This window comes from Sminthopsis crassicaudata, chromosome X, assembly GCF_048593235.1.
Source record: "Sminthopsis crassicaudata isolate SCR6 chromosome X, ASM4859323v1, whole genome shotgun sequence".
Taxonomy (NCBI): Eukaryota; Metazoa; Chordata; class Mammalia; order Dasyuromorphia; family Dasyuridae; genus Sminthopsis; species Sminthopsis crassicaudata.
The window spans coordinates 27,523,262-27,543,564 of NC_133623.1; the positions used below are offsets into that span (position 1 = coordinate 27,523,262).

Here is a 20,303-nt window from a genome sequence, read left to right on the forward strand (position 1 = left end):
GTGTAAGTGGTCATAGTAAACAATTTAACAGTTAGCTCTGGTGATGGCTATTTGCTTAATAACTCTCCAACAGTTTAGGGTCCCCTAGTCTTCAAAACTTGTGTATCTCTGTCTCTCATGGAGTTGAGTCGGTGGAGGGAGTATCAAACCAAGTTCAAAAAAGCAAGGTCATGGACTTTTTCCACAGATTTTCGGGTCCTCATAACCTTTATTGTATCCAGGCCCAGCTGGCCCAAGGCTCGAGAGGTCTTAGGTTTCTTTGGGTCACTACTAGTTTTTCTATTATAACCTAGGTATGAGATGAGGGGGAGGAGGACTAATAACATCAGGGAGCAGGGTCTTAACCTGCAGGGGTCAGGCCAAGCAGGCCTCTGTACAATGTCTTCCTTCAGCCTCACTCTCTCCTCCAGTCCTGTGGCAAGACCTCAGGCTGACTGGCAGTGGCCTGGGATGTGAGTCTGGTGTTTCAAAATTAAGGTTTTCCCTAGGCCTCAGTTTCTCTGAGACGATTAGGACAGTTGGGGAAGGGGGGCTCACAGCGGGGAGTCTTTTGCCTACAGAAGGCATGATTATGGAAGGTGAGGCCTCCCCATGGGGAGGCCCTCAGCATTGCTTGCTGCTCTGGGCTCCCAGCAGAAGCCGTGCCCACTTCTGTCTTTGGAGGACTTGGCTGAAGTGTGGGAGACCCTGGCCAAGAGGGTAGAATGGGAAGATCTGAGTAGTGAATTGTGAAGGGCTTTCAGTGTGTGCCTTGGGGCAGCTTGGGAGGAGGGGGAGGCAGAAGGCAGGACAGTGGCTGTGGTTCTTGTTAGTTGGAGTGTATCTAGATATGTCTGAGGTCCCCTGGGCTTTGGCCAGAGGAGGGGATGAGGGAAGGCCCAGCCAGAAGAGGCCCCCACTGCTCTGGAAGGATGTGAGCCAGTTCGTTGATTTGTGCCATCTTACAGGAATTCTGTATGCCAACTTCTGCCAAGGCCAGTGAAGTGATCCCTTGGTCTTTCCCTTTTGAGACATGCCCCGTAGTAAAATACTAGACTTCCCTTACTATGAAAAACCTCTCTCTCTCTCTCTCTCTCTCTCTCTCTCTCTCTCTCTCTCTCTCTCTCTCTCTCTCTCTCTCTCTCTCTGTCTCTCTGTCTCTCTGTCTCTCTCTCTCTCTCTCTCTCTTCCTCTCTCTCTCTCTCCTCTCTCCTCTCTCTCTCTGTCTCTCTGTCTCTCTCCTCTGTCTCTCTCTCTCTGTCTCTCTCTCTCTGTCTGTCTCTGTCTCTGTCTCTCTCTCTCTCTCTCTCTCTCTCTCTCTCTCTCTCTCTCTCTCTCTGTGTCCCTCTGTCTCTCCATCACTCTCTCTCTCTCTCTCTCTCTCTCTCTCTCTCTCTCTCTCTTTCTCTCTGTCTCTCTCTGTCTCCCTCTGTCTCTGTCTCTCTCTCTGTCTCTCTGTCTCCTCTCTCTCTGTCTCCTCCTCTCCTCTCTCTCTCCTCTCTCTCTCTCTCTCTCTCTCTCTCTCTCTCTCTCTCTCTCTCTCTCTCTCTGTCTCTCTCTCTCTCTGTCTCTCTCTGTCTCTCTGTCTCTCTCTCTCTCTCTCTCTCTGTCTGTCTGTCTCTCTGTCTCTGTCTCTGTCTCTCTCTCTCTCTCTCCACACACACACACATACACACTTCCATGTTCTTGGTTCCCTTTTATTTAGTAATATAAGGGTTCACGTTCTCCAGCAGCCTGATCTTTAGAAGAATAAGTTGTGACTGCCTTCTGTTCCTTGCCATGAACCTGCCCAGTTCCCCCCAGGGCACATTTTTGGAGCCCACCAATTTACGGGCCCCACATCTGTGAACAGAGAGAGCAACACAACAACCGATGATCCATCCCTATTATTTTGGATTACCTATTTGGGGGCTCTCAAAACCTCCTTTTTTCTATCTCTTGGGAACTGCCAGTATTTTAATAGGTGCTAAAATGAGTTGTCAATAGACAACTTCAAATCCTGCATGAGACACTCATGTAAAGGATGAATAATACCCCAACGAACGACCAGGTGCTTGGTAGCTAGGAGGGTCATAGGAAAGGGCATGGGCCCTTGTTGAACCTCAATGGTTCTTCCTTGCATTGGGCCCTTGTTGAATTTGCAGTTAGCCTGTGAGGCAAGCAAGGAGGGGGAGTTTCCAGTATTATCTTGACCCCACAGTTATTGTATCCAATTGGGAAGCCAAGCTGCACAGTTCAACCCACGAGGTTATTCCTCCCCTAAATAAGACTCTATCCTCCCCCTCGTTAATCGCTAGTTCTTCAGGAACTTAGTTTGCAGCCAGCTTGTTCGGGAGAAGGTCCGAATCTTCTGAGGCAGTTCAAGACCCCAGCAATCTATTTTGGGGTTCAGCCCCCCCTGCAACCGTCACTTTGGGTAAGCCAGTCTCTTTATTCTTAGTCTTCTTAAATGTAAAATGGGAATAAGAAAAGCACCTGCCTTACAGGGCTTATACCTACTAAGATAGTATATGTAAGGCACTTTGCTAAAGCTTAAAGTGTGGGATAAGTGCTGACTAATTTTGTGGTTGTAATTATGGTCTTCATTCTGCACCTCTAGCCCTTTACTTGCAGACATTGAGGTCTTTTCATTGACCATAGCTTTGCTTGTGGGAATGCCTATTTGAGTATAGGCTAGGTCTTGGTAAAATGTCTTGTGTTACCCAGGATGGGGGGGGGGGGGTAGAGGATGGGGGAAGGGGACAGGGCAGGGTACGCTGGTGAAACATCAAACTTGGGATCTAATTTACTATTTTGTTCATTGTCTAGCCTCCAGGTTCTTGAATTGTGGGTAGCAATCTCATGTGGAGCATTGTAACTGAATGTGGGGTTCGTGAAATTGTGATTTATTGTCAGTAAATGTCTGATTTGTATACCTGTTTCATATACTTGTATGCCTGGGGTCACATAAAAATTTCTCAGGTAAAAAGGGATCACTAGTGGGCAAGAGAATGATGGCAAAAATAGTAACAATTCAAATTGAACTTAAAATGTATTGAGTATTTTCAGCAAGCTCGTTGTTAAACTTTACATCAGATGACCCTTAAATTCAGCCATTTGTGAATTGGGCAACTCTTAGAGGAATTCTCCATTCTTTCCCCTATAACAAAAATTCACCAGGGATGCTTCACTTTTGTTAATAGGTGCTAAGATGTTTATTATAGAGCATGAGATTTGGGGGCCTTTTGTGGAAGAAAATTCTGGATGCTGGACTTTAGGTCCAAGCCTGCCAAAAGCAATTTTTGTTAAATCAAAAACCAACAATCTTATGAAGCCAAACTTTTTTTTTCTGTGATTTCTTTAATGAAGTTTTATTAATCAAAACTATGTGGTATTTTCTATGGTCATTATATAGCGTTATCATTTCCAAAAGTTTCTCTCTTTTGCAAATAATGGCACCTCACATTTGAAATTGGATTTTTAGGCCAATATGAGATTTTCTAAATCATCTTGTTCCTTGCCAGTTTTTGAGTTGAGCCAGTTAAAAGACACATAGGAATGTTTTTGTCCTTTTCAAGGCTGCTGAAGTCATTATGCTTTTACCCATACCCCCCCCACCCTCCACCCCTCTACCCCTAGCACCATTCTTCGGATCTAATGACTAAGGAAAAATAAAATGCATTTGTTGGATAACTTTTGCTAGATATATTCAGTGTGTGATTTTGGGAAAAAAAAAGACATGGAAGAAAAAGTGAAGTTGAGATAGTTACAAAATAATTACCTACAGATGCACTCACAAAAGTTTATCTTCCAGTCAATTCATTCTTATTTCTGTCTTAAAAGGGATTTTTCTTAAAAAAAAAAAAAAAAAAAAAAAAAAAGCAGAAAAGTTCTTTACAATTATTACCTCATTTGATCTTCACAACAACCCTGGGGGGGGGGGTCGGTAGGTGCTGTTATCTCTATTTTATAGATGGGGAAACTGAGGCAGACCAAGAGGGTAGCTAGTATGTGTCTGAGGTCACATTTGAATTCAGCCCTTCTTCATTCTAAGTCTAGTGCTTTTTTCACTGCGCCACCAGCTGCCTCCTCCAGTTACATAGACTACACAACAATAGCGTCTAGAGCCAGAGACCAACAAAATAGAGACCCAGGCTTAAGATTTATACAACCTGATCTTGGCCTATTTTTCCACCCTAATTATCATTCCTCCTCCAGTACTCTACAATTCAGCTAAATGAGCTATTCATGGATAAGTGGAGGCCTTTTCTCCTTTCCCCACAGACCCCACCCCACGTCCCATCTCTGTCCCTTTGCACTGGTCCCTGGCTGGAATAACCTTCTTCCTCACCTCTGCCTCACAGAATGAAGCTTTTCCTCATTCCCCAGCTGCCTTGTCTTTAGTCTGCATCTATTTATACAAGTACATGTTGTCCCCCCTCATTAGCATGTGAGCTGGAGGGTAGGCTATGTTTCATTCTTTGGTACGTCCAGTACCCAGCCTAGAAACTGTGATGAATTTATTTATATTTTATCTAATGTTTTTCGTGATGTCTTGTTTTTTTATCTTCACAGTTTTATCCATTATCCCTCCCCCTTTCTGAGAGCCATTCAATGTAACAAAATGTATTAATACAGAAAAAACCGGGAAAATCAACAGGACCAATTGAAACAATAAAATAGGAAAATGCAGGCAACGTGCAGTACCTATGGGCCTTCCACAAAGGAATGGGTTGGGAGTATCCTCTCAGATCTTTTGGTTTTTTTCCCTAATCATGCTTGAGCTTTAGAATTTTGCAGCATTCACTTTTGATTTTGTGCATATGTGTGGCGGGATTTTTTTTTCTATTTACATCGTATATATTGTTTTCTTGGCCTTCCTTTACTTTGCATTAATTCAGAGAGATCTTTCCATGTTTCTCTGTATTCATCAAGCTCATCATTTCTGAAATCACAGTAATATTCATGTTCCACAATTTGTTTAACCATTCTCTAATTGACGGGCATCTATTTCATTTGTGATGAATTTATTTATATTTTATCTAATGTTTTTCATGATGTCTTGTTTTTTTATCTTCAGAGTTTTATCCATTATCCCTCCCCCTTTCTGAGAGCCATTCAATGTAACAAAATGTATTTTTAATACAGAGAACACCCGGGAAAATCAGCAGGACCAATTGATACAATAAAAACTAGGAAAATGTAGGCAACGTGCAATACCTATGGGCCTTCCACAAAGGAATGGGTTGGGAGTATCCTCTCAGATCTTTTTTTTGTTTGTTTTTTTCCCTAATCATGCTTAAGCTTTAGAATTTTGCAGCATTCACTTTTGATTTTGTGCATATGTGTGGTGGGATTTTTTTTTCTATTTACATCGTATATATTGTTTTCTTGGCCTTCCTTTACTTTGCATTAATTCAGAGAGATCTTTCCATGTTTCTCTGTATTCATCAAGCTCATCATTTCTGAAATCACAGTAATATTCATGTTCCACAATTTGTTTAACCATTCTCTAACTGACGGGCATCTACTTCATTTCCAGAGTCCTTGTTATCACAAAAAATGCTACTATCAATATTTTAGTGTCTATGGGAACTTTTCTTATCAATAGCCAGGTCCTTGGAATATAAGCTCAGGAATGGAATTTCTGGGTCAAAGGGTGTGGAGATTGTAGTCAATTTTTTAAAATTCAATTCCCAGTTGCTTTCCAAATTGTTGCCAGTTCTTTGTTTCACCAGCAATGTATTAGAGTGCCTGTCTTCTAACAATCCTGCCAGCATGAATTTTTGTCATTTCTCGGTCATCTTTGCCAGTTTTCATAGTGTGAGGTGAGACTTCAAGGTTGTTTTGAATTGCATTTCTCTTATTGGAGCATTCTTTCCTGTGGTTCTGAATAGTTGGCAATTCTTTTGAGAGCTGTTTGCTCATATACTTCGAGCAATTATCTATTGGGGAATGGCCACTGGTCTTACATGTATTTGTTAATTGTTTACATATCTTGGTTGCCAAACTTTTATCAGAGAAGTTTGTTATAAAGGCTTTTTTCCCCTAACTGCTTCCCTTCTTATCCTAGGTATATTAATTTAATTTGTGTAGAAGCCTTTCGGTTTCATATAGTAAAAGTTAACTGTTTTATCTTTTTATGATTGCCTCTATCCCTTGTTTGGTTAAAAATCTGTCTCCTACCCTTAACAGTGAAAGGTATACGAGCTTCTCTTACCGTTTTTATAGTATGATCTTTGATATGAAGGCCATGCATCCATTTATAATGCATTGTGGTACATGGTACTAAGTGTTGGTCTCTAAGCCTAATTTCAACCAGTCTGCTTTCCAATTATCCCATCAGTTAGGGGATTCTTTCATAGGTCACTTTCCTGTTTATCAAACACCTCCATCCATTTTGATTCTGTTTTATCTAGTTGTTTTCTCTTATTTACCCTTCTATTTTTAACTAATATCAGATAGTTTTGATGACTGCTGGTCTCTAACTTTGTGAGGTCTGGATGTGCCATTCCTCCCATTCATCTCTCCTACTTCTCATAATTTCTCATGATATTCTAGATCTTTTTGGGGGGTGGTTCCAAATACATTTTGTTATTTTTTTTACCAAGTTCTATTAAAAGTCTATTCAAATCCCTTTGAAAATTGGTATAGAATTAAAAGTGTAAATTCACTTTGGTAATATTGTCATTTTTTTATTATGTTGTTCTTTATTTTGCTGTAATTAAGTCTATACAAGTCTTCTATATGCTTTGGTAGATTGATCTTCAGACACTTATGCATTTAGGAGTTGGAATAAGATTTCCCTTTCTATTATTGCCTGTTATACTTTATTATTATATAGAAATGCAGTTGATGGGGGAGAGGAAAAGTTGTTTTTTGTCTCATTTAGTATTTTTTCTAATTCTCTAGGATTTTCCAAGTAAATCATCTGAACCTCTGCAAATAGGTATGGTTTTATATCTTTGTTATGCATCTTTATTCCTTTACTTGCTTTCTCTTGTTTTATCACTATTTCTCACACTTCCAGAACTGTATCAAATAATACTGAAGAGAAGCAGCATCCTGTGCTTTCCGCTGGTGTTTATTGGAAAAGGTTTTAGTGAATCTCCAGTGCATTTGGTTTTAGATGATAAAGTTTTTATGATGTTCAACAGATCCCTCGTTGCCCATATTTTATAGGGCTTTTTTATCTATATGAACGTACTTTTTCAAAGTTTTTTTGCAATTATGGAGATAATCACATGGTTTGGGATGTTTTTGTTTTTAACATTCTGGCCTTTCTCTAAGCAAACAATGCTCAGAATAATCTGAATGAATAAAAATTATTTCTGGCAGGCTTGTGCCTCGACACAGAATACAGAATTTTATACCATACCTTTAATATTAAGCCTCAGGTCAACCCGTAGAAAAATGGTTGAAGGCAATAAAGGGAGGGCCCTATCAGCAACAAGACATCAGATGGAACAGCTTTGGTTAGGTCCCTACTGTTAGGGAGGCTGAAATTATGCATTGCTTCTGTGATAGGATTTGAGCATTAATGTGTTGAGGTCCAAAGTGCTTTCTTATGTTTTATTTGTTGCTTTTATCTTTCTTTCAAGAGTATAACTCTAAACAGAGTTGACTATTTTCTGTCTGTTCTTGAGGGGAGTGTCTTCATTATGTTAAAATTCACATGACTAAAAAAAAATAAAATTCACATTATTTGAGCTCCAAAAAATAAAGCAGATGTGGGGTGGGGGAGGAGAGGCTTTTGGGTAGGATGTGGGCTTAGACAGCTTCTGATTGAATAAATCTGCGTTCAATTCATCTACTAAACTTATATCTATGTAGCTGTGGTTACCAGAGAGGCAGAGCTGAGAAGTCAGCAACTTTCTGAGAACCGTAGTAATTATTGCTTTGTCCTTTCAGTGCTTGATCACATCTGGGGTTTTCTTGGCACAGATCTTGGAGTGGTTTGCCGTTTTCTTCTCCAGCTCATTTACAGATGAGGAAACTGAGGCAAACAGGGTGAAGTGACTTGCGTAGGTCACACAGCTGTTGTCTGAGGCTGGATTTGAATTCAGATCTTCCTGAATCCAGGCCCAGTGCTCTATCCACTGAGTCACCTGGCTACTCAGCCATAAAGAGAATTGAACCATAGCCAGCCTGACAATACCTCGTGTTTCCTCAGTACAGCTCAGTTCAATAATCTCCAGGGAGAAATGAGAGTTCCAGCTCCTGAACCTTTCTACTGACTAGGATCAGGTTAGTGGTTAAGAGTGTCCCCCTAGTGGTTGAACATGGATCGAATGTTTTGGGGACACCAACTTTTTTCAGGACACTTGGACATCTTGGTATCCCAATTGGAATATTATAAGTAGATGTGGACCATTCTGCCTTATTCCCACAGCCTTCATCCAAAGTTCTCGCTAGCATGGATGCTGCTCCTGTACTTTTCCTCTCCCCCTTCCTCTCCTGACTTCCCCATTTGCACGCATGTCATACTTTGGCTAGGAAAAGAAAAAGTGAAATATCTAGATGGTCAGAAACTCTCTGCCCTTAGAAAATCTCAGGAGGGCTTAACTTCTCTTTCATTTGAAGGTATTGCCATTCTTCCTGTCACTCAGGTTCTAAACTTCAGAACTATTTGTGGCTCCTCATTCTCCCTCGCCCCAATATCCAGATCAGATGTTAACTGTTGCCAGTTCTAGCTCCATAAAATCTCTCCCCTCCATCTCCTTTCCTCAATTCATCCCTAAACCACTTCAGTTGAGGCTCTCATTGCTTCTCGCCTAGAGGAAGCCTCCAACGTGGTCTCCCCGCATCCAACTTCTCCTTTCTCCAATCCATCTTCCATAGAGCTACCAATTAGTAGTCCTAAAACACACCTTTGATCAGCTCACTCTCCTACTGGAGAAATGAGTGCTTTCAGTGTCTTATAGGAGAAAAGACAGCTCTCCTATATGGTATTTAGATCCCTTCCTAATGAGACTCCATCCTTTCTTTCCAGGCTCATTGTTTATCCCTTCCTTGGACACATTATCTTTCAGCCCAAGCAGCCTTCTTTATGTTTCCCCCTGTGCTACATCCTGTCTCCCACTTTACAGTTTTGGTTTCTTCCTCACTCTTCCTCGTGGAAGCCCAAACTCCCATCAGGCTCAGATTAAGTGCCACTTCTATAAGAGGCCTTTTGTGGTCCCACCGCCCCTGGTTAGTAAGCCCTGCCTCCCTCTATGCCAAAAGTACTTTGAAGTTTTCAATTATTCACTTCTATCTCTAGGATTTTGCCATATCCTCCCTCCACAGTGGACTGTAAGCTCTAGGAGGGTAGAGGCCATTTCTTGTTGACCTGATAGCCCTGGGACCTGGCACAGACTAGGTGCTTAAGAAAGATAGGCATATTAAAGGGAATTGACTCCTTTGGGTCTATGATCCAATTAAGTGCTCATTGCTGTACTCCCAACTCCTTCCCCCTTGGACCGGGGAAGTGTGCCACGTGACTGTAGACTGAGCTGCCAGGAAGCTCTGGCACTTGTTGTGCTGTGGGGCTCATCTGCCAATAGATAGGCAGAGTCTGTGAAAGTTGGCCCTGGAGCAGATATTCTGCTGATTGTTTTAATGTCTGAACCAAACTTTGCCATGGAATCCAAGACAGTTAAGGGAAATGGACCCAGTGAAAATGTATATATCTTGGGGAGTGTCTAGGAGGCCCTGAGCCATGTGGTGGCCAAATGGAGAGATCACAGGATGAAAGGCCAGTGTGGGCCTTCAGGAGGCTGTTTGTAAGAGAGTGTCCGACGTCCCTCTCTGGTCACAATTTTGCTGGTGCTGGTGCCTGCCAGGTGGTAGAGTGAAGGGCTCTGCCTTTTTGTAGTATTCCTGCAACTTTCATTTGGCGGTCTTACTGGCATGAATGCCACACACAATTTCTCTCTTCTTTTATTGCCCCCTCCCACTTCATCTTCCTTCATTTCCTTCCCTCTTTCCCTCCCTTCCTCTCTCCCTCTTTCTCCTCCCTCCTTTTCTCTCCCTCCCTTTCTCCCTCTCTCCCCCTCTTTATCTTTCCCCCTATCTCTCTCCCGTTTCTCTCCAATTACCTCTTCCCCATTTCCCAAGCACTTCTCTCTTCCTTGTCCCCCTCTATTTTATGCCCCCCTTTCTCCCTTGCATCTCCCTAGGCTCAATCTTTCTCTTCTTTTTTTCTCTATCTTCCCTTTCTTTGGATTGGATTTATACTTTAGTCTAGTTCTTACCTTGCCCTTGTTAGTGAGGCAGTCTTACCTGTCCCTCAGCACAGCCAGTTGGATATGACTGTCCAGAACTCTGCTAAGCTTGTCTTAAGGCAAAGCCCCCAAACACTTGAAAAGTGGATCCAAATGCTTCTGATTAAAACAAATACCTTTCGATTTCAAATTGTTTTTATTTTTGTTTGAAATACAAGTGTCCTCTGACATACAAAAACCAGAGAATTCACATTTCTCCAAAAGCCTGTAACAATGTGAATGAGAAAAAAAGATTACAGGCAAAAACTTATTAGTAGCCTAAAAACAATCAACTATTTCTAGTCTCACCAAGTATAACTAGGCCCAAATTGGCCTGGGTGGTTGGTGAGTTTTGGCGGGCTTTGGTTTTGTTTTTAAATCTTCAAATATTAATTTTAGCATCCAAATTGAGCACTGGCTTTAAAAATTAAGGCTCCTTTTTCTTTGTGAAATCTTAAAACATTTCTGAACTGGCTCTAGTGATAACTGAAGATGGAAAGGTGACAGGCAGATGACTTTCTGCATAAAGCAATCCTAAACTGAAGAAAAACTTTGATGACATATCCATAAGAGGACGGGGCGTTTGTTGGTTCCTAATGCTGAAATGATCAGTTGTCGTGAGACCATTTCAAGCTCTTTGCCCACGCCTTAAAACTTACTAAGAAAGAGTATAGTTCAGCAGTAGAAAGAAAAGGGAGCTGAGTGCGACTGTGATCTTACTGGGACCAGGAGGATGAAAATGTATTGAAAGTATCTCCAGAATGATCCTCGGTCTTCTTGAGGACCCATCTGCGACTGCAGTAGCATTTGACTCCACCTTTACTGGCGGTGCACCTAGGGCATGGATAGAAACAGCCCGAAGATTCAATCTGCAAGCACTGACACACATCTATTCCATTGCAGAGCAGCCTGCCTTTGCGATCATATTTTCTGCGTTCTTTCCTGACTCTCATGCGTCTTCTAAACAGGAAACGATGATCTAACTTTGGGAACCCAGTGCTGGAATAACTGCAGGTTTCTTCGTTGTCTTCCCTCTCCTTTTCCCTCCTGGTCTCAGAAATGGCGGCTGTTGGCTGAACTACTGTGTTTTGCACATTTAAGGACATAAATTGTTGGACTACTGCCTGAACTTGTTTGTCTCCCATTTCGCAGCTCTCCACGGAAGCCCCATGGTGACCTGCTTCCTCGTTGTTTTCATTGGGTTTTTCACCTTGCAATGCAACCTGTGCACTCATTTTTTGGTCACTGCTGGGCAAGTACTTCCGCTCTCTCCTTTCCTTTTCCTCTTTATAAGTCGCTGCTGGACCTGAGGGATATATATGGGGTACAAAAGCATCACTATAAATGGATGTGGTGGGAAGTCAGATTTAGGAATGGAGAAGGCCCAAGGCCCAAGGACACTGACAGGGCCTGACTGCTAAGAATGGGTCTCTGAAACTGGGGAGCCCTTGCATACCTCCTAAAGGAGGAAGAGGAAGGTCAAGTGGAAGATCACCTTAAAGTATGAGGCAGCCCTAGCTCGGGATATGTCTCCTATTTCTCCTTTCTTGTTCATCCTCTCTTCTCCAATTCTCATTCCTTGACCTGGCTTCAGCTCTGTATTAAGATGAGGAACTGGCACTGAGGCTTAAATGGGCTTCCCCGACTCAGGGCAAGTCAGAGGATCTGAGTTGGCAAGGATTTTTAAGCTCATCAGTAAAACCCCAAGGAAGCCTCTTGCCCGCTTCCTGCCCTTACATTGGCCCTGTTCTACTTCTGACCAGCATTGGGGGTCAGAAAGCTTTCTCACTACTTAGCCACAATCTGTCCCCCGAGCTTGTCCACTTCCCGGGCCCAGTTTTGTCCTCTGACACAAAGCAGGAATGACATTATTTTGTCATGGCTACAGTTACTGGCTTCCTTTTCCAGACAACCAGACCACACAGTGCCCAGCCAAAGCAAGCCCCCAAGGAGGGACAGTCCTGAAAATCAGTGCCGTTTAAGAGGAGGACGTGTGTCTGCCATCTCTCATCCCTTTCTCTCCTTTTAAAACTTCCCCAAAACCTCTGGGTGGGAACTGCCGGTCCCCTTTTGTTTTGGGCCTGTCTACCCTCCTGTTGCCCAGGCTTCCGAGTTTGGGTCGTCCGGTCTTTCCAACCCTAAGTGGAAGCATCCAGCCTACCTACCCTCCTTCCCCCAGATGCTCCCTCCTCTTTTCCTTCCACCCTGCTTGCCCATCAACTGGCCCGTCTCCAGACTCCTGGAAGTTAAGATCTGTGTCCTACAAACTCTCCTACATCCTTGGCCTTTTTAAGTAACATTTCTTCCAGTCCTTTACTGGAAGGGAAACCTAGCCTCCCTCAGAGCTAAGATTAACAGTACTTTCTGTGAAGCAAATAGGAGAGGGAGAATTGATAAGAGTTATACTTTCAGTGGGGGAGGAATCACACCCTGGAAAGACAAAATGTCTTTGCTGCATGTAAAGCAACAATGTTGTGGGCCAAAGGCAGGCAGAGGAGGAAAGGCTGGTGACTTACCCTAAGAAGTGCCTCCCGGCCATCAATTGGGCCAATAACTTAGGAAATCTTGGATCCTGGACAATAGCCCCATTTCCCCAGCCTAGTTGTGGCTCTCCTTTCCCTTTGTGATCTGTTCAGAATCTCTGCCCTCTCCAGGACTTCACCTAGCCATAGCCAGTCTCCATAGAGCTGGAATCCCCTCCCCTTCTCATTTTGGTATCGGCGAGTCCCTCCCTTACTTTAAAATTCAGTTTAGGGATCAATCTGGGGGCCTCCCTTGATCCTGACACTTCATAGTGCTCTTAATCCACCAGAAGGAGAGTGCAGTTATTCTCCATATATTTTGAATACATAGCATACATTTACACACGCATATACATACATACACACATACACAATACCTATGTACTCACACAATACACATATAAATATATACAATAATACTCATACATACATACACAATACCTATGTACTCACACAATACACATAAATATATACAATAATACTCATATATACACAATACCTATGTACTCACAACACACATATATACACAAATATATACAATAATACTCATATATACACAATACCTATGTACTCACACAATACACATATATATACACACATATATAAATATATACAATAATACTCATACACATATGCACAATACACACTCATATACATATATAAGTACAAAGAGATAAATAGGTACCATATATATGAATATAATACACATGTGTACATGGCAATACACATGTTCTGCATATATACACACTTGTATACATATATAAAATACCTGTGTGCTCTCACACATATATATCTATACACATATTTATTCATACACACACACACACACACACACACACACACATGTTCCTTCCTCCCCCTGCTTTTGTTCCCAGAAGAGATTCTTTAGGGCATCAATTACTCATTGTGCCTTTTTATCCCCAGAACCGGGTACTCTGTAGGCACTTAAATAAATGCTTTTAAAATGTAATTAAATTGTATTTCAGTCAAAGCAGAGATTCCCTAGACCTATAGCAGAGAAGCACTTCTTCCTTGCTTTTTTCTGACTACGCAGCTAGATCCCGAAAGCACTCTATCCTTCACATACACGCAGGGGGGAGGTGTGTGTGTGTGTGTGTGTGTCTGTTTGTATGTATGCATGTACGCATGAACGTCACATGTGTTACACAGGGAATATTCCCTAGCTGTTTCTGGCTGAGCAAAAGGGATCTGGGGGGCTGGCTCTTGGCCATTTCTGACCAGGTCAGGGCTGAATAGCTTGCAATTTTAGATGACAAGGTGTCCCCTAATTGGCTGCTGAGCTGAAAAAGCTAATGACTCAGTGGATGTAGAGAAGGGAGCTGCCAGCTTCCTGCTTCTCTCCTCCTTTCTGACTGCCCTCTTGGCTGTGACTCTCTGAGCGTCACGATGCCACTCCTGTGAGGGGTAGAAAAGGATAGGTCCTTCTCCATCCTGGTGCCATGGCAACCACACCACTGCTCCCCATCTGGAGCATGGCCTCAGTGAAGCGAGCTTGCACTAGGGCCCCTGGCTGCCTCTGCGTCTTTTAAAAAGATTTGTTCTTTCTCGATCTTAGGTGAATGAGCATCCCATAGGACTGGTGGCAACCTTGTGAGTTCCAAAAATCTAAAGAGCTTGGGACCAATGAGAGGAGTGGCTGGTCGCAGGAGCTGTACCATTTCTGCTTATTTCATTAAATGTTTTTAGTTTTCTCTCATCCATTCTTTCTTTCATGGTATCCATGGCTTTGCTTCGATTTTCTAGTTTCTGGGCTGGGAGTGGTGACACACTCCTGTAATATTGCTACTGGGTGGGGGGAGGGGGGAGCCGAGGTTGCTGGATCGAGCTCTGGAATCCTGAGCTGGGCGAAGGGAAGGTGAGGGGAATGATCCTTTATTATGTGCCAGGTACTGTGCTAAGTGCTTTTACGAATACATATTGGCTCATTTGATTCTCACGACGACACTGAAAGGTAAGTGCTGTTATTATCCCTGTTTCGCAGTTGAGGAAACCGAGGTAGACGTGATGAAGTGGTTTGCCTAGGATTGCGCAGTTAGGAAGTGTCTGAGGCAGATATGAATTCCGTTCTTCCGGACTCCAGGCCTAGCACTCCATCCACTGAACCACCTGTGGCAGAAGGGAAAGAGCTGAGGTGCTGCGCACTCCTGTGTGGCACCAAGACCGTGAGCTCCTGAGAGGAGGGGGCAGGCGGGCTGGCACGAGGGAAGCCAGCCAGCCCGCCCCGGTTAGAAACAGAACAGGTCAAAGCTCTCCCAGCGATTAGAAAGGATGAGGCATCGGAACAGCAGACGGGTGTAATTGGGCCTTTCGGCTCGGGCAAAATAGGGAGCTTGTGTCTCAAGACCAACAAAAAGGCCGTCCAGTTTCTATTCTGAGTCATCAGTTGTCCTTTCAGGTTTTCCTTAAGAACTCTAATCTCACTCTTTTTCTCTTCCTTCAGTTCCTTTATTGAACTTTCCACCTATTGAAGCTCTCGGGTTCAATGCATTGTCGTCTAGGATTCTAGTTGGAGTTTTGGCAGAAATAGCTCCTTCTTCTGGAGTTTCAGACTGAGATTCTCTTACCCCACCATATTTCTTCACAGTATTAGAAATTAGCTTTGCTCATTTCCTCTGTATTTTTGCCCTTTTAGTCCCTCTCCCAGCCCCCGCCCCCCTGCCACATGATGGCTTCCTTGCCATGCTTTTGTTCTTTAACTCATTTCAATTTTGAGTTTTCTTGGTTAAATGGGGTGCATTTGGAGGTACTCTGAGGTGGAAATGAGGAACTAGGCATGTATATAAGCTCTCAGTCAGTCATCTTGTTAGAAGTCGCAGTCCCATGCATTTGAAGAAAATGGTGTGTAGGGAATGAGGGGGAAGAAAATCGTAGACTGGCAGTACTGATAGTGACCTTTGCAATGATCAACTACAACGTCCTACTCTTTATGTAGGAAAAATTGGGCTCAGAGAATAAACTGGGGAGCAGCTAAAGGTAGGGAGAGCAGGAGGTGCTGTTACTCCCATCACCATACTTCTGTAAAGGAAGAAATGAAGACCGCAAGAAGGGCAGGTATATGAGATAAGATACCACGTGAGGTGGAAGGTTACCTTAGTGGTAAAGCAAGTCCAAAAAAGGCATTTTGCAAGTGAGGGACTTGAGGCTTGAAGAGGAGGAGGGGGTCCGTGGAAAATGATTAACAGACAAGCATGAGAAAACATATTCCAAACTGACCAGATCCCAAATGGCCAAGGTGGATATACAATGAATAGAGAGAAAATTCAGACAATTCTCAGAAGCTACTATGATCAATCACAGGCTACTATAACTGAAAACATAAAAAAAAAATTGGTAAAGACTGGCAAAAAGATGAAAAGCCTGACACTGAACGAAATCCATGCAAATCCAGAGAGTTGATTCAGTGCCATGGGTTACTGCAGCAAAAAAGGGAAATTTTATCACAGAAAGAACAACTACAGAGCTCTCTCTATAAAGCTAAAATAGTAAAATTGGGAGATGTGTGGCTGATTTGAGAAGCAGGCTAGACAGAACCCCAAAAGCCTCCTGCACCCTCCCCTGGAATCTCAGGATCTGGGTTCAAATTTGGCTTCCCAGACTTTTCTATCAGTGTGAGAGAGGGCCAGTCTTTCTCCCTCACTAAGCCTCACTTTACTGCTTAGTAAAAAGGAGTACATGAGTTCCTGTGTCCCCTGAGGGCCGGGATGTCTGCTAGTCTTACGATCCTGCTGGGGGCAGAGCAGCACCCAAGGTCCTCTCTGGGCTGCACTCCCTCCCTGGGGGGCCCCTCTGTGCCGGCCCCTTCCTGGGCCCTCCCCTGCCCCTTCCCTTTATCCCCAGGGGGCAGAGCAGGCTCTTTCCTTTCTTCCCCTGAGGGATCACCAAGCAGGGAGGCTCTGAGGAGCTCCTGCCACAGGTAGGCCTCATTTCTCCTCCTCATCCAATAGGGTCCCAGGGACCAGGATGTGGGGATGAGCACACAAAATGGAGCCTCTGGGGATGTGGAAGCCTCCATGGAGGTGTTTTAGGTGGGTCTGAGTGCGAGGTGCCGCCTCGGGCCTCTGAGGCCTGGCCACACTTTGACCGAATGGCCATCTACTCCTTTGGCCAAGCAGGATTGGCGAGGGGAAGCTTCTAGAAAATGTTCAGTGGGGGGGGGGGGGGCTGTGTAGGATAATGGGATGTAATATGGTCATTATTTAAATGAAAAGTCACATAAATAACTGCCACTTGATGGGGGGGCTAAGGGCTCTGAGCTTAGGGAACTCAAGGAGGGGCAGGGGCTGAGTCAGGTCACTGTACAGAAGCTCATCTGGGTCTTGGTCTCCCCACAGCAGGACGTGGGGCACAGAGCCTCCCAGCTGGGTTTGTGCCGAGGTGCCTAGCACAGTGCCAGGTACATGGCAGGGGCTCCATGTACCAGATGCACCCAGTGCCTTTTTCAGGGCTTGGAGAACTGAGAAGCAGCCTAGACAGAACCCCGAGAGCCTCCTGCACCCTCCTCTGGAGTCCCAGGATCTGGGTTCAAATGTGGCTTCCCAGACTTTTCTATCAGTGTGAGAGAGAAAGCCAGTCCTTCCCCCTCGCTGGGCCTCAGTTTCCCCCTCGCTGGGCCTCAGTTTCCTGCTCACTAAAAAGAAATAGATAGGTTCCTGTGTCCCCTGAGGGCCAGGATGTCTGCTAGTCTTACGATCCTGCTGGGGGCAGAGCAGCACCCAAGGCCCTCTCTGGGCTGCACTCCCTCCCTGGTGGGCTCCTCTGAGCCGGCCCCTTCCTGGGCCCTCCCCTGCCCCTTCCCTTTATCCCCAGGGGGCAGAGCAGGCTCTTTCCTTTCTTCCCCTGAGGGATCACCAAGCAGGGAGGCTCTGAGGAGCTCCTGCCACAGGTAGGCCTCATTTCTCCTCCTCATCCAATAGGGTCCCAGGGACCAGGATGTGGGGATGAGCACACAAAATGGAGCCTCTGGGGATGTGGAAGCCTCCATGGAGGTGTTTTATTACAAATATAGCCTCTGAGACTTCCATCAGCATGAGCCAGGGCCTGCCCAAGCCCCTTCCCTCACCAGGCCTCTGTTTCCTGTTCTGTAAATCAAGGCAGCTTTCCTAGACTACCATGTGAGACCCTCTGCAGCTCAACTCTATCTCTGGGGCTATGGAAGCCTCCATGGAGGTGCTCTGCTGGGAGCAGAGCAGTACCCATGGCTCTCCCTGGGCTGCTCTTCCCCTCCTTTCCCCCCTCTCTTCCTCTTTCTCTCTTCCTCTTTCTCCCTTCCCTTCTTCCCCTCTCCCCTCCATTCCCTGGTCCTCTCCCCCTCCCTTCCCTTCTTCCTGGCCCTTCTCCTTCCTTCCTCTTTTCTCTTCCCTTCCTTTCCCCCCCTTCCTTCCCCCTCTCCCCCTCCCCTTTTCCTCTCTTCCTCTCTTTTCCCCCTTCCTTCTCCCCCTCCTTTCCCCTTTCCTCTTCCCCTTCTCTCCTTCCCCCTAATTCCTCTCCCTGCTCCTCTCCCCCTCCCTTCCTCTCTTTCTGGTCTCCTCCCTTCCCCTCTCCCTTTTCGTTTCCCTATCCCCCTCCTTTCTTCTCTCCCTTGCCTTCTCCCCCTCCCTTCTCCTCTCTCCTTCCCCCCTCTCCCCCCCTCTTTCCCTCTGTGCCGGCCCCTTCCTGAGCCCTCCCCTACTCCATCCCTTTATCCCCAAGGGGCAGAGCAGCCTCTTTCCTTTCTCCCCTCAAGGGATCACCAAGCAGGGAGGCTCTGAGAGGCTCCTGCCACAGGTAGGCCTCATTTCTCATCCTCTGGGTGAGAAGGCCCCTGGGGCCAGGGTCTGCCCCACTATGAGTCTCTGGGGGCACTGAACATCCTCTGGTGGTGTTTTATCCAGGTAGTGAGTTCAAGGCGTTGCCTCACGCCACTCGGGCCTGGAGAAGTCTTGCCCACATGGGGTCCTTTGACCAAGTAGGATTAGGGGGGAGGTTTCTCCAAAGTACTCAAGAATGGGGGATTGAATTTAATTTGAATTTAATTTCAAACTTTTCAGTGCTAGGGTATGATTGTCCTTTTATCTATGTATAAATGGTACCTCCCAAAGGGCTGAGGGGTCTGCATGGAAATAATCATGGAAACACTAGGTGGAAATGCTAGGTGCTGAAGAATAATGAAAGAGATCAAGAGATTCCCAGATTACCTGGAGCTAGGGCAGGGGTGACAGAGGGGCCCACAGCTGAGGCGGGTAAGCCCTTTGTTTTTTGGGGCCCCACCCAGTTGAGGCAAGCTGCTTAGTTCCCTGCTTGGCTCCCCTGCTACTCCCCCAACCACCTACCACGTTGGCTGGCTGACCAGAGCCCCTAAAAATGCCATCTCCCTGCTGGGCCTGTAGCTTTTTGGATGTGCCCTGGGAGGGCCCAGCTGCCCAGGGCCAGGGGACGAAGGGCCAGGCTGATTGTCCCACTCATTACGGCAAACCCCCCGCTGCCCTCCATCTAACCAGTGCCAGACAGACAGAACACTGAACGCAGAAGCGGGAAATCTGGGTCCTGGCCTTAGTCCTGCAGTGGGAGAAGCGCATTAGAATAAGGAGAATGTTGGGTCTCTCTGGGCCTCAGTTTCCCCTTGTAGAAAAGGAATGCGTAGGAGCTCCAAGAATCCATGACTTAGATCGGTGGGCTACTGGGAGGCGAGAATTAGAACCATTCAGCCCTCCCCAGGAGGTGGGTTTTGTTTCCTCCCCCGAGGCGAGGCGGAACCCCCCCCCCCCCAGCTGAAGGTAAGCTCCCTGAGGGCCAGAGCAGGTCAGTTCTTCTCTGGCTCAGCCTGGTGCCCAGCCCAGAGTGGCACCCCCCGCCTGGCGGTCTGGCCTTCAGCTGGGAGGGTGTGACTCTGGCCATGGGCCCCTCGGGGTTCTCCTGGACTGGGAAGCTCTGGGGAGGCCCCGGCAGGGGCGCTTCCGGTTTGGCACAAACCCCCTTGCTGATCCCACGTCTGTTTTTGTTCCAGGTGTGTTCAAGAGGAGAAAGCTTAGCCTGGGAGAAGACTCCAAAGGCAAGTTACCCTGGACGTGGTGGGGGCAAGAGCTGGGGGCAAGAGCTGGGCCCCAGCCATTGGGGGCTGAAGCCATTCAGTGGCCACCCCCTGTCAGCCTTCCTCCTCTCCCTCCCTCTCCCCAGGGTGTGGCCCGGGGAGCTCCGATTCCCTTTGGGTGGCTGACCTTGGCCCCGAGGCAGCAGGAGAATCTCCCTCTAAGCCCAGCCCCGGCCCCCCCTGCCCATTGCCTCTGCAGGGGCTCAGTCAGCACCTGAGGGAAAGGGTTCAGATGAAGCAGGGTGGGTGCTCTCGCTACATAGGGATGGCTTCCATGAGGCCGCCTTAGCCTTTTGAGGGCTCACGTACCCCAAGACCAGGCTGGCGAGCCCCACGGAACCCCATCTCAGACCAGTTGTTGCTTTTCACTCACAGAGGGAGGAAGTGCAAAATTGCTCTCAGGACATCCATCCCAAAGCATCAGGTTATCCAGCCTCCCCTTTGTCAACTTTTCCTTTCTCAGGCCAAGGGAAAGGGAAGGAAACGAGCTCT

General features: G+C 45.8%; 1 protein-coding gene and 1 long non-coding RNA gene across 11 annotated transcripts in view; one reads left to right on the forward strand and one right to left on the reverse strand.

Moving 5' to 3' along the window:
- The window catches only part of PNMA6F (PNMA family member 6F), a 185,923-nt gene that overhangs the window by 38,170 nt on the left and 127,450 nt on the right, over nucleotides 1-20,303 (reverse strand). For 9 of the 10 annotated variants that reach the window (XR_012483856.1, XR_012483855.1, XR_012483860.1 and 6 more), the window contains one exon: nucleotides 10,341-11,508. The exons of the other annotated variant lie outside the window; for it this stretch is intronic. The gene's annotated coding sequence lies outside the window, so the exon portion shown is untranslated. Of the gene's footprint in view, nucleotides 1-10,340; nucleotides 11,509-20,303 lie in introns of those variants that run through there. 10 annotated transcript variants of the gene reach the window in all.
- LOC141548254 (uncharacterized) lies at nucleotides 2,297-19,773 on the forward strand. Its single transcript, XR_012483865.1, has 3 exons — nucleotides 2,297-2,395; nucleotides 6,871-6,907; nucleotides 19,728-19,773. It is a non-coding gene; the product is annotated as an uncharacterized LOC141548254 (long non-coding RNA).